Genomic DNA, 11286 nt, shown 5'->3' on the forward strand with positions numbered 1-11286 from the left:
CATGATTCTGCTGAGCTTACTCCTATTTGGTGGTACTGACTGTTTTTTACTGCAACAGGTACCAGATAAGGATCCTGTAGGTCCTGTGTTGAAAGGGGCTTGTTTCTTACTGCAACTATTTATCCTCAGTTTTGGCTCAAACCGGTCCAAAGGAATCTAGCTCGTCTCCTTCAGACAAGATTGTTAGATTTAGCAAAAATAAATGAAGTAGCAACAGTGACTCCCAATTAATTTGACTTTCAGATAATCAATATATACACATTGTAAAGCATTGTCATGTCCCAGGGAATTCAAATTGAATTGGATGCCCTGTGTTTTGCCTGGCAACCCTTCAGAAAAAAATCAGTGCTCCACAATACCTCTCCTAATTTTACTCCCCAGTGCAGCATTGTCTCCTCTTCTTTGTTATCTACTTTCTGGAGAAGATCTGCATGTTTTGGATGTAAGACATTTTACCACTTTATTTTTTGGGAAACAGAGGTGCAGAGAGGATAATTAACATGCCCAAGGTCTGACTCTTAGCATGTGGCAGAGCTTAAATTTCAACTCAGATGTGGCTGCTCCAAAGCTAATTTCCTTTCTACTACACTTCATTCATACCTCAACAGGCACTAGGGAAAAGAGGGATGAGAGAGTGTCAGTAAAATTTTACCATTTTGTAAAATTACGTTTGTGTGTGTGTGTGTGTGTGGTGTGTGTGAGAGAGAGAGAGAGAGAGAGAGAGAGAGAGAGAGAGAGAGAGAGAGAGAGAGAGAAAGAGATTAGGTGTATATTTTAAGTTGCTGAAACAGAGATAAAATTATGATTTTCCAATCATAGGTGGGTAGTTCAGGCTGGTCCAGCAGCTCAATTCCAGAAGATAATTCTAAAATCCAAATTTCTTTTACCATGTGGCTTTCCCCTCTGAATCACCACCATGACCACTTTCCAACTCAAGTGTGTTATTGATGTTAATCAGATTTTTGTTGCTGTAACTAAAATCCCCAACAGGAACAACTTAGAGAAGAAAAATTTCATTATGGGCTCACAGTTTCAGAGATTCAGTCCATGGTCAGCTGACTCCATTGTTTTGGGCCTGAGTGAGGCAGAACACATGGCAGAAGACATGGCAGAAGAAGAGGTGCTTCTTACTATACCAAATAAAATTTTGGTATAGTAAGGAACAAAATATAATCCCCAAAGGCATCCTCTCACCCCCAGTGACATACTTACTCTGGGCATGCCCCACCTACCTGCCTATAGTTATCACCTAGTTAGGTGATCCAAATTATTAATCCATCAAATGGATTAATTATCTGATGAGATTATAGCTGTCAGAATCTAATCACTTCACCTCCAAACATTCCTGCATTAACACATGAGCTTTTGGGGAGATAGCTCATATCTAAACCATAATATCAGGCAAGAGTAAAAGAGTGAGTAAATCCAAGATAAGCAACTTTATTTTAAAAACTGGCATTAAATATTATACTTTCTATTTAAGAGACACACTCTAAGTAGATGTTATTATCTTCCTTAATCTCTCATTTGTATTTAAATTAACATACTTTTCTAGTATAGAACTAAGCTTGCATTCCTGGAATGAACTCAACTTAATCATGATGCCTTATACGTTTTTATATACAATTCCAAATTTGGTTTGTTTATATTTTGTTAGGACTTTTGTGTGTAAGTCTATGAGTGAGAGTGGTTTGTACTCTTTTTTTTCTCATATAGCTTCATAGTAACTAATTTTATGTCAAGTTATACTAGCCTCTTAAAATATACAATAGAGAACTTTATTTCTCTTGTCTTAGAAAGGTTCTGCATACATTGGATTTATTTATTTTTTCTTGAAAATTTGGTACAACTCAGTGTCCAATTCTTTTGGATAATTTTTTAACTGTCATTTTATTTATAGTATAGAGACTTATTAACATTTAAAAAATATTTATTAAAACATTAAAATTTGTAATATTGTCTGTGTGCATTCTTCTGTCTTAATCAGTATTTTCTGAGGTTTGTCAGTTTTATTATTGTTTTCAACATATCAAGTTCGTTTTTTTCAACGTTTTATGTTTGGTTTTAGTTTTTTCCTCTCATAAATTCTTGCTTTTTTTCCCATTATTTCATTCTTTCTATCTGTTTTGGTTGATATTTTTCCAACTTCTAAAGTGATGTGCTTAGCTTACTGACTTTTACCCTTTCTGTTTTTCTAAGATAAACATATAAGGTAAGACATTTCCTTTAATATTGATTTAGCTACAGTTCAAAGGGTTTTATTATCTTTTAGTTCTAAGTATTTTTAAAATTTCTTTTCTGATTTCCTCTTGACCTTTTAGTTATTTGGTTCTGTTTTGAAAATTCCAAATTGAAAAGGTTTAAAATACTTCTCATATTATTAATGCATATTTCAGTTGAATTAAGAGCAAAGATTAGGGATTACTTGATTCAAAATTGTTAAAACTTTGCAGATCAGTCTTGGCCCAAATTTTAATTTCATCATTTGTTGATTTTAAAAAAAATGCTTCTGCTTCTTCTGGAAACATTTATGAAAGAGTTATGTTAAATAACTTGACTGTGCAGTTAATCTCCCCCAATATACCTTATTATACCTTTTTTTCTTTCTTCTAAGTCCAGAGTAGCTGCCTAGCTCTCGACCCATCTGAGATCCAAGCAATGCTCTATGACCATTGCGATGCACCAAAGCGTTGAAACACGGGTCCTCTGAAGCAAATTATCACCTGATTTCCATTCAGGTGCTTTAAGGTAGTTATTCCTTTCTACCTTTTTAATTTTTGGTCACCACTAAAAATTACAACTCCCTGTGATACCCCTTTCTTCTTCTTCCATCTTCATCATCCTCTGCTTTCTCTCATCCTCTGAATCTTCTCTCAGTTCTGACTATATGCCATCCTGAATCCCAGGATTCTCTTTAAACTTAAGTGAGGAACCTCTTCAGACTCCTCTTTTTGATCCCTTTCTGTCCCCTGAATCTCTAAGAGAAGAGGTATTTGGGACTGGCAAATAGAAGACTTGATTTTCTTTTTGTAGTGTGTTCTCAACGGGTCCTGTTGATTGCTTCCTCCTTGAAAGCGGTGTTTACACTGCCTGTCTTCTCTTCTTGACCTCTTTATCCTTTTTGAAGCCATTTTAGCAGAGCTTCAGTTCTCATCCGGCTCTTCAGTGATAACAGGGGACGGTACCAACTGTGTCCTGAACAACTCATTCTGTCTACAAATGAAAAAATTAGACACTGAAAGAATGAAGTCCTTCTGTGTCTGTGGCTAGGTCATGGCCTGATTTCCAGACCTGTCCCTGGAATGAGCTAAAATGAGCCTTCTGCCAACTCACAAAGAGTTCATGTGCAGTTTATTTCAAACATGTTAACATGTTTTGCTTTCAGGGATCTCTGTGAAACCAATCCATTCTCCACAAGGCATGCCACATAATTGTTTTTAAATGCAAGTTTAATTACTTCTCTCCATTACTAAAAACCTTTCAAAGGCCCGGGTAAGTCTCCAAGGTTAAATTTCAAATTTCTTAAGAGTGGTTTACAAGCCCCTGAACCATCTAGCCAGGGTTTCTCTCTCAGGTTCAACACTGTTCTGTGGTTTCATGCTTTTTCTGCTTCCCTGTTGAACTTTCTGGGCTTCTATATGCTGGCTCCTCTGCCTGAAATGTCTCTCCCTATTTCACCAACCTGAGTTCCTCCCACTTCTCCTCTAGTCTAGATTGAGGCATCATTTCCAACAGGAAGCTTTTCTTGAAACCATCATCTCCTCACCAGGACTAGGACATGTGCCTCTCAGCGGTGTTTCCCCAACACTCATGGAAGCCCCATGTTAGTGCACACGCTGCTGCCTTATCTGAGTATGAATGCTCATGTGTCTCTCGTGGGACTCTAAGCTTTATGAAACACGTTCACTATTGTTTCTCTTGTGTCTGACATAAAGTAGAAAATAAATAATTTATAGATATCATTTTAAATTCTTAAAGTTCAATATAGATTGGGGAAGATTTGGACGGTTGGCATGGTATATAAGAAAGAGTACTTTTACTGTAGCTCAACTAGATTTGGTTAATTGGCTAAAAACCATGAGCCTGTTTCCTTCTCTTTAAGAATTGATTTTCTCACAAGGATATAGAGATAATTAAGTGAAATAATAAATATAAAATTTCTTTAAAAAGTGTAAAACATTGCAGTGGGAAGGTGTTATAATCAGACTTATTTTTGGTTGCTTGACTGATTGCATTTAAACTTAAAGGACACTGAGGGAAGTAAGTGAGCAGCAGACAACACTTAGGTAGGAAAAATAGAATGTGCAGACTTTGGAGGTCCCACAAACTCTGCTAGATGAGGTTCCAAAATCAAATGCCTATGGCCCTGATCTACAGTTTATTACCCCTTTCCGGCAATGTGTCCTGGATCACAACAGACATATATCTTCCATCATCCATCATCACTCACTCACAGAATACGAAGGAGACCAGACTTTTGAATATGAAGGAGACCAGATTATGCACCCACACTATTCCTATTTGGCATAACAATTTTTTTTTTAAGGATTATTTTTTCTTTTCTTTTAGAATCAGCAATTCAGTATCTCCCTTTCGGTACCAAGAAGAGAAAAAAAAGTAAATCACAAGAACTCTTATAAAGACTTAAATGTGCCTAACATACTGTGCTTATTCTCATTTATTCTACTTTTCCTGTTCCTCCCCAACATCCTTTCTTTCTTTCAGTGGTTGATAGTACTGAGGCCTGAATTGTAATCCACTGCCTTAGTTTGTTTTGACCTGCTTTACAGAATACCTGAGACTGGGAAATTTAAAATGAACAGAAATTTGTTTCTTTCAGTTCTGGAGACTGGGGAATGTAAGGTCAAGGAGGCCTTCATGTGGTGAGGGCCTTCCTGCTGTGTCATTACACTGTGGAAGATCATCCCATGGTGAGAGAGCACATAAAACAAGAGATCAAACATGGAGCCCCAAGCCCTTATATAATCAACTTTAGTTGGCTCCTGACTTAAACTCCTCCCATTAGGCTCCTGCTCCTAGCCCGGTTGCTTTGGAAACTAAGTTTTCAACACAGGCTTTTTGAAGGACACATTCAAACCATAGCAGCCACCTATATAAGATTTACTTATTTCTCTTAGTAATTCCCATGTACACATAAAGTGTACTTGTTAATAAATTTTTCTTCTTCTCTTGTCAACTTCATTTATTATGGTGGGGGGGGGCATCCCAGCTAAGTACTCAGAAAGGTGAAGAGAAAATTATCCACTGCCTCCTACAAACGTCATGATAGTCAACTCACTGTGTTAGGGAAGCAAGAATGAATGAATAGGGCCATAGTAACTAATATATACCTACAAGCTAATAATTATAGTATATGTTAATAATGACATTGTGATGACGTGTATAAGATATAATGGTGGTACAAGTGGAATACCCAAATATGCCTAAGGAAATCTGAGAAGGTTTGCAAAAAGAGTTCTGCTTTACCTGAGAGTTGAAGGACAAATGACAATAATGCATCCATAGGCTTGGAAGAAACAGAAAACGCATCAAAGTGGAGCAAACAGTATGGAGAAGTGGCAAAATAGCCTATGTTCTTGAAGCAACATGCACTTAACATTGTTGAGATGGACTCCTTTCTGAGGGAAGTTTAAAATTAGCAGTAGATGGGTAAGGTGGTTTCCTCTGCAATTATTACTCAAGCTTTGAATGTTTCTGCCTTCTTGGAAATATGAGGTTTGCCAAAAAATGAAATATACACCTAGACTGCACACTTCCTCACTACTAGAATTCTGGGTGCTTATTTTGTGTGGGTGTGAAGTAGGTGGGAAACAGAGGGAAAAGGCAACAAAGCTGAGATCCTGATGTGAACTCAGTCACTGGGCAGGTCACCATTTTCTGAGCTTGCCTCCCAATTTACATACAAGAACAAAGTGAGCTCAAGGGGCAAAAGAGCAAGACAAGTCCATCTTCAGAGAAAAGATGACATGCACACACAAGTCCTTATTGACAGCAAGCCAGTTGTCTTCCTATGTAGCTGTTATCTTTATAACCAGTGTCTTTATCCTTGTTGATCGTTATTATTTGTAATTTTGTTACTATTGTTTTTTTAATGAAGATCTGACACTTTTATATCTTGAAAAGCAGAGTAACTTGCCAACTTTTCTTTTTCCTTGACAGTTCTTCTCAATGTTTTCACTTTGCATTGGCATGTTAATTTCTTCATCAAATAAGTTTGTAAAAATGGAAATGTTAAGGCCAGCACAGTGGCACACACCTGTAATCCTAGTGGCTCGAGAGGCTGAGACAGTAAGATCACGAGTTCCAAGCCAGCCTCAGCAAAAGCGAGGCACTAAGCAACTCAGTGAGCTACTGTCTCTAAATAAAATACAAAATAGGGATGGGGATGTGGCTCAGTGGTTGAGTGCCCCTGAGTTCAATCCCAGATACAAAAAAAAAAAAAATCAACAACAACAAAACAAAATGGAAATGTTAAATAAGTTGAAAAGACACAGTTATGGTTATATAGCTCCGAAGAAAAGTACTAATATCTCCAATCCATACAGAGCTTTAAGAAAAAATAAAGCTTCTCCTTTTATCCATCCTAAAAAGAAGAAAATCATTATAGATTTTCTAATAGAATGGGAAGCAGCCTGAATACAATAGAGTCCTATAGCCATCAAAATGACTGTCAGATCCATTCAGCTATCCACAGGACTTCATAACTTCTGCTCATCCAGAGACAGAAAACAAGAGGAACCTATCAGACAAATGTTGTCACTGACCTATGGTCCTGATTAGGAAGGGATTTGGACAAATTTGGTCCTGGTTGGTGCTCCCCCCTCCTCCAGCCCTTAATGATGTTCCTGTCCAACCATTAAAAAAAGTAAATTATTCCAACACCCTGATTCTGGTGCTGAATATAATTCAGGTTGGCTTTATCATAAAACTATATTTTAAGTATTTATAAACTTCAGTTTAATCTCCAAATCAATTTCTCCACAAATTATTTACTTGCAAAATGTACAGAGAATGAAAGCTTAAGTGAACACAACTTAGAAAGGAAAAGTAAGCTTTACAATGTTAAAAATTAATTGGGTTTACTAATGGTTGTCATATCTCTATTTCAACCTCAGATATTTCTAGGCAATTTTCACAATAAAATTGTCTATCACAATATCTATTTTAGAAGAATTTCTACAATAGAATTCATTAACTCTAATATTCTGCCTCCAAGTGTATTTCCATATTTTTTCAGAAAAGTTTTGAAGGCCCTGTCACACAGTTTATTTTGTTCTTCTTTCAAAGTGTGCTTGCTAATATTAAACAAATAAGATATATTTTCTCACCTCAAATTGATTTTTTTCTCTCCTTTAGAGGGTGTTGAGTGCAATATGGTAAAATATGTTAAAAGAGATTTCTGGTTTTGACACAAAATTTTAAATGTAAATTCAAAGTTATTGTTTCCTCCTCTCCTTGTCATTTTGGTCTCCAGTGTTCAACTTCTGAAATGTTCTTGTCACATATAGGTTTTCAGAATTTTCTTGCAGTTATAATTCTTTTCAATGAGGCTCTCTCCTAGAAAATAAACCCATTCTGCTCCTTTTCTATGAAAATCCCCTCCCGAGGGCTCTTCGTGCAGGGTGGCATAGGCTGCTGTACCTGCCGTGAATACTACAGGCTGCCTTTGAGTCACTCTGTGCCTGAAGCAGAGGGCTTGCTGCTGCTGTGCTGTGCTGTGCTGTGCAGGGGACAGGTGTACATTGCCTGCCCACATGCCCTCCCTGCTGGAGTACTGATCCCCTTGTCCTAGCTAAGCATAACCTGATGAAGAAATGGTACAGATTCCTGTTGGTGAATCCCCAGCCCATGGTACGGCATCAAAATAATCACTAACCATGTGTGCAATTGGTTCCTGTTTTTTTTTGTTTTATAATTTTAATTTGTTATATATGACAATAGAATGCATTACAATTCATATTACACATATAGAGCAAAATTTTTCATATCTCTGGTTGTACTCAAAGTAGAGTTACATCCTTCTTGTCTTCATACATGTACTTAGGGTAATGATGACCATAACATTTCACTATCTTTCCTACTCCTATGCTCCCTCCCTTCCCCTCCCTTCCCCTTTGTCCTAGCCAGAGTTCATTTAATCCTCCCAACCCCAACCCTCCCCCACCATGCGCAGCATATTATAGATCAGCATCCTTAAATCAGAGAAGTCATTGGCATTTATTATTTTGGGGATCGGCTAATTTCATGAAATATATGGAATGCTTCATGAATTTTGCACGGGGACTATGCTAATCTTCTCCGTATGGGTCCAGTTTTAGTATATATGCTGCCATAGTGAGTACTGGTTCCTCTGTTTGAGAGAGAGAAACATTTCTTATTCTGTAAAAGAATAGTAAATAGGAAGTTTCAACTAGAGTCTTCAGATACAGCAGCTATAGAATTCCGAATAAAGGTGTCAGGCCCAAACGTAGATTTTCAAAGAAAGATTTGAGAATTGGTTTTACAACTCTAGAAACTTCTTATCCAGAAGATGAAGATGAAATAGCTAAGGGTGGGGATTAAAAAAGAAAAAAAATCTGGGAAGGTGATTTATTAGGTGAGAGACCACAGCAAGGGGAACTGCCACTTAGTTCAGGACTGGTGACGTTGACAGGCATATCCTTAGGGCCATTTGACAAGTATTCTTGCAGTTGGAAATGCAGATGATTGAAGCCTGTTTCAAGCCTGCCTGCAGCAGCCAAATAAAAGTCCTATACTTGCAAAGAGGCTGAATTCTCATGGGATTGTGTGTCAAAGTCACAGACATCCCAAGGAGTGAATGTGGAAGCAGCAGTTGGTAGTTGAGCCCAGGGTCTGTGTAAAAGGCATGTCCTATTCAGTGTGGCTGTGAGGGCAACAGGAGTGTATTTCCTGCCAAGGGAGATGCTGAGTGCATAGAGAAGTGAGCAGCTGCAGGATAGGCCCTAAAGGTTGAGGACCTGATTGTGTTGGAGCAAAGATTTATTTCTGATGAAAAGTACTTTGGCTGCAATTGAAATGATGAAAGTGACTTTGTTATATAATAGTTAAAATTAGAAAAGTCATTGGATGTTGTGTGCTTCTGTTCAGGGGAAGGTCAATCACCACTAAGCAGGTTTAAGAGGAGAATGAAAAAGTAAATTTATTTTAATTGTTTCATCCCAGGAATCCAATAGATTTTTTTTTTCCTGATACCATATAGGATTCTGAATGTCTCCTGGAAGCAGAAGCAGGAGTTCCTAGGCTCTTTGAGACCTCACAGTGAGCAGTACAGAATTGTATGTACACAAGTCAAGGTCTAGAGAGCTAGCAGAGCAAAAAACATACTTTATGAGCAGTGCCTGCTTCCTCCTGGAGGGGCACAGGAAGGTCTCAAGGTAGATCCACAACTCAGTGTTATTGGTCAGAAGGCGTCTGGGGAAAAGCAAGAGGGACTTTTTAAAAGAAGCACATGTCTGTGCATGAAATCTAAATATATACGGTGAATTGCTGAAAGATGGCATTTTATTCAGATGCATTCCTGGTTTCTTTCCTCCTTTTCTTTGTCTTCTACGTTTTCTGATTTTTTTTTTTCCTTTCCAATGTGGTGTCCAAATGGATAGAGCTGTGAATAGAAGTCAAAGGTGAAGTATAAAACTGATGGTGACCTAATCTCTTCAGAATTTGTTTTCTTTTCAAAAGAATTAAAGTCCTGTGCATTTTTTTGCCATGCCTAAAATAAGGACTTTAATTTTAATAAATAAAATTTTTATAAATATTTTGTGACCGAAGACTTTTGAAGAGAATTTGCGGATCACATCTCCAGTTGCTGGAGTTGTGGCATTTTGAGGGCCACTGAGAGTTAACTTCTCCTAAGGACACAGCACCAGGGTTTGGGTGGCAAAAGCTTCCCATGCTCCCCATTCCAGCCCAGCATGCTGGATGAAGCCCTTGCCATGGTGGGAGGGTGTAAAATGGGCAGTTATATATTTCTTCCATTTATATAAATTGTGTCCAGGTTTCCTTATCTGCAAAATGGAGATGTAATAGAGCCCCAACATAAAAACTGTGTTCAGCACGTTCTGGCACATGGCATTCCAAAATGTTCTTTGGTTCTCTTCTCTTTCAACAAGGAGAGGTAAGAGAGGAGGAACTGCCTGTTGGGTTTTGACAACATTTAACCCTGGGAGAAAAAAATAAAATGGAGAAACTAGGATTCTTTCTAGAGACAGGAGAACTAAAGGGGTTGGTGTTTTTTTTCTAAAGGGAGAGTTGGTGTCACCTCAATGTATTCACAGAGGCCGGGAGAATGCTTAGGAACTTCTGAGAGAGAAAATATTTATGTCAACTCAGTGAATAAGGGATTTCTGGATTTGCTTGGGATCTTCCAAAGCACTGATACAAGAGGAATTCTGGGGCCTCTCTAATGTTTGATCTGTGTATCTTAAATTCAGCTTAGAAATAATTTGCTGTATTCTTCTTTTGCAAGAAGGTTCACCTGCTGTTCTCAATTTTACTTCCATGGGATGGTAAGGAGCTCTGTCTCATTGTAACAGTGAGTAGTTCTGGGTTGAGTTTGTAACTGCCATATGCAAGCACTGATGGATCGATGGCGACAGGATGGACTGGAGGTATGAACAGCTGGGTCTGCTGCACAGTTTCACAGTGAAAGAGAAATGAAGGTTTGGATCTGGTAACATCTGTTTGAATTCATTCAGAAAAGCCAGATTGGAACTACTCAAGTTCAAAGATTTATGACTATATCTTTTTCCTTTCAGTGCCTGGCAGGCTCACTGCTCAATAAATATTTGCTGTGTAAATGAGGAATTCAGAAAAGAAGAACAAAATGGGGTGGAGGCGGGGGAAGACAGAGGAAGATTTCAGGTCACAGAAAAAAGAACAAGGAAGCCACATGGGATGAGAAAGATGCTAATGTGAAAAGAGTAGGGCACTAATGCTCTGTCAGGGCAGTGTGAAGGGTAGAGTAACTTTTCCAGAGTCTACAGAAGAACGTCAAGCAAAGTGGTGGGAAGGAGTAAGCAGAAAGGAAAAAGAAAAAAAAAATTTCCATTTACAAAGACCTCTGAAAGATGTGAGTGCGTTTGAAATCCCAGGAAAGAGGAACAGTATAGATTCTATAACAGGGGCAGAAAGTGAGGAGTTGGTGGAAGTGAGAGTGAAAGCATCTTCCCAAAGCAAGAAAGGACCCCCAAAGTCCACAGGCACAGCTAGAGGGCCACAGTGGAGCAAGAAGGAGAAGCCTGAGGG

The 11286-nt window shown here is 38.2% G+C and overlaps 1 pseudogene; it reads right to left on the bottom strand.

Annotated features, from left to right (window-relative positions):
- Positions 1-8268: 8268 nt before the first annotated feature.
- LOC120890118 (U6 spliceosomal RNA) lies at positions 8269-8363 on the bottom strand (annotated as a pseudogene).
- Between the last annotated feature and the right edge of the window lie 2923 nt (positions 8364-11286).

Source organism: Ictidomys tridecemlineatus, chromosome 4 (assembly GCF_052094955.1).
Source record: "Ictidomys tridecemlineatus isolate mIctTri1 chromosome 4, mIctTri1.hap1, whole genome shotgun sequence".
NCBI lineage: Eukaryota > Metazoa > Chordata > Mammalia > Rodentia > Sciuridae > Ictidomys > Ictidomys tridecemlineatus.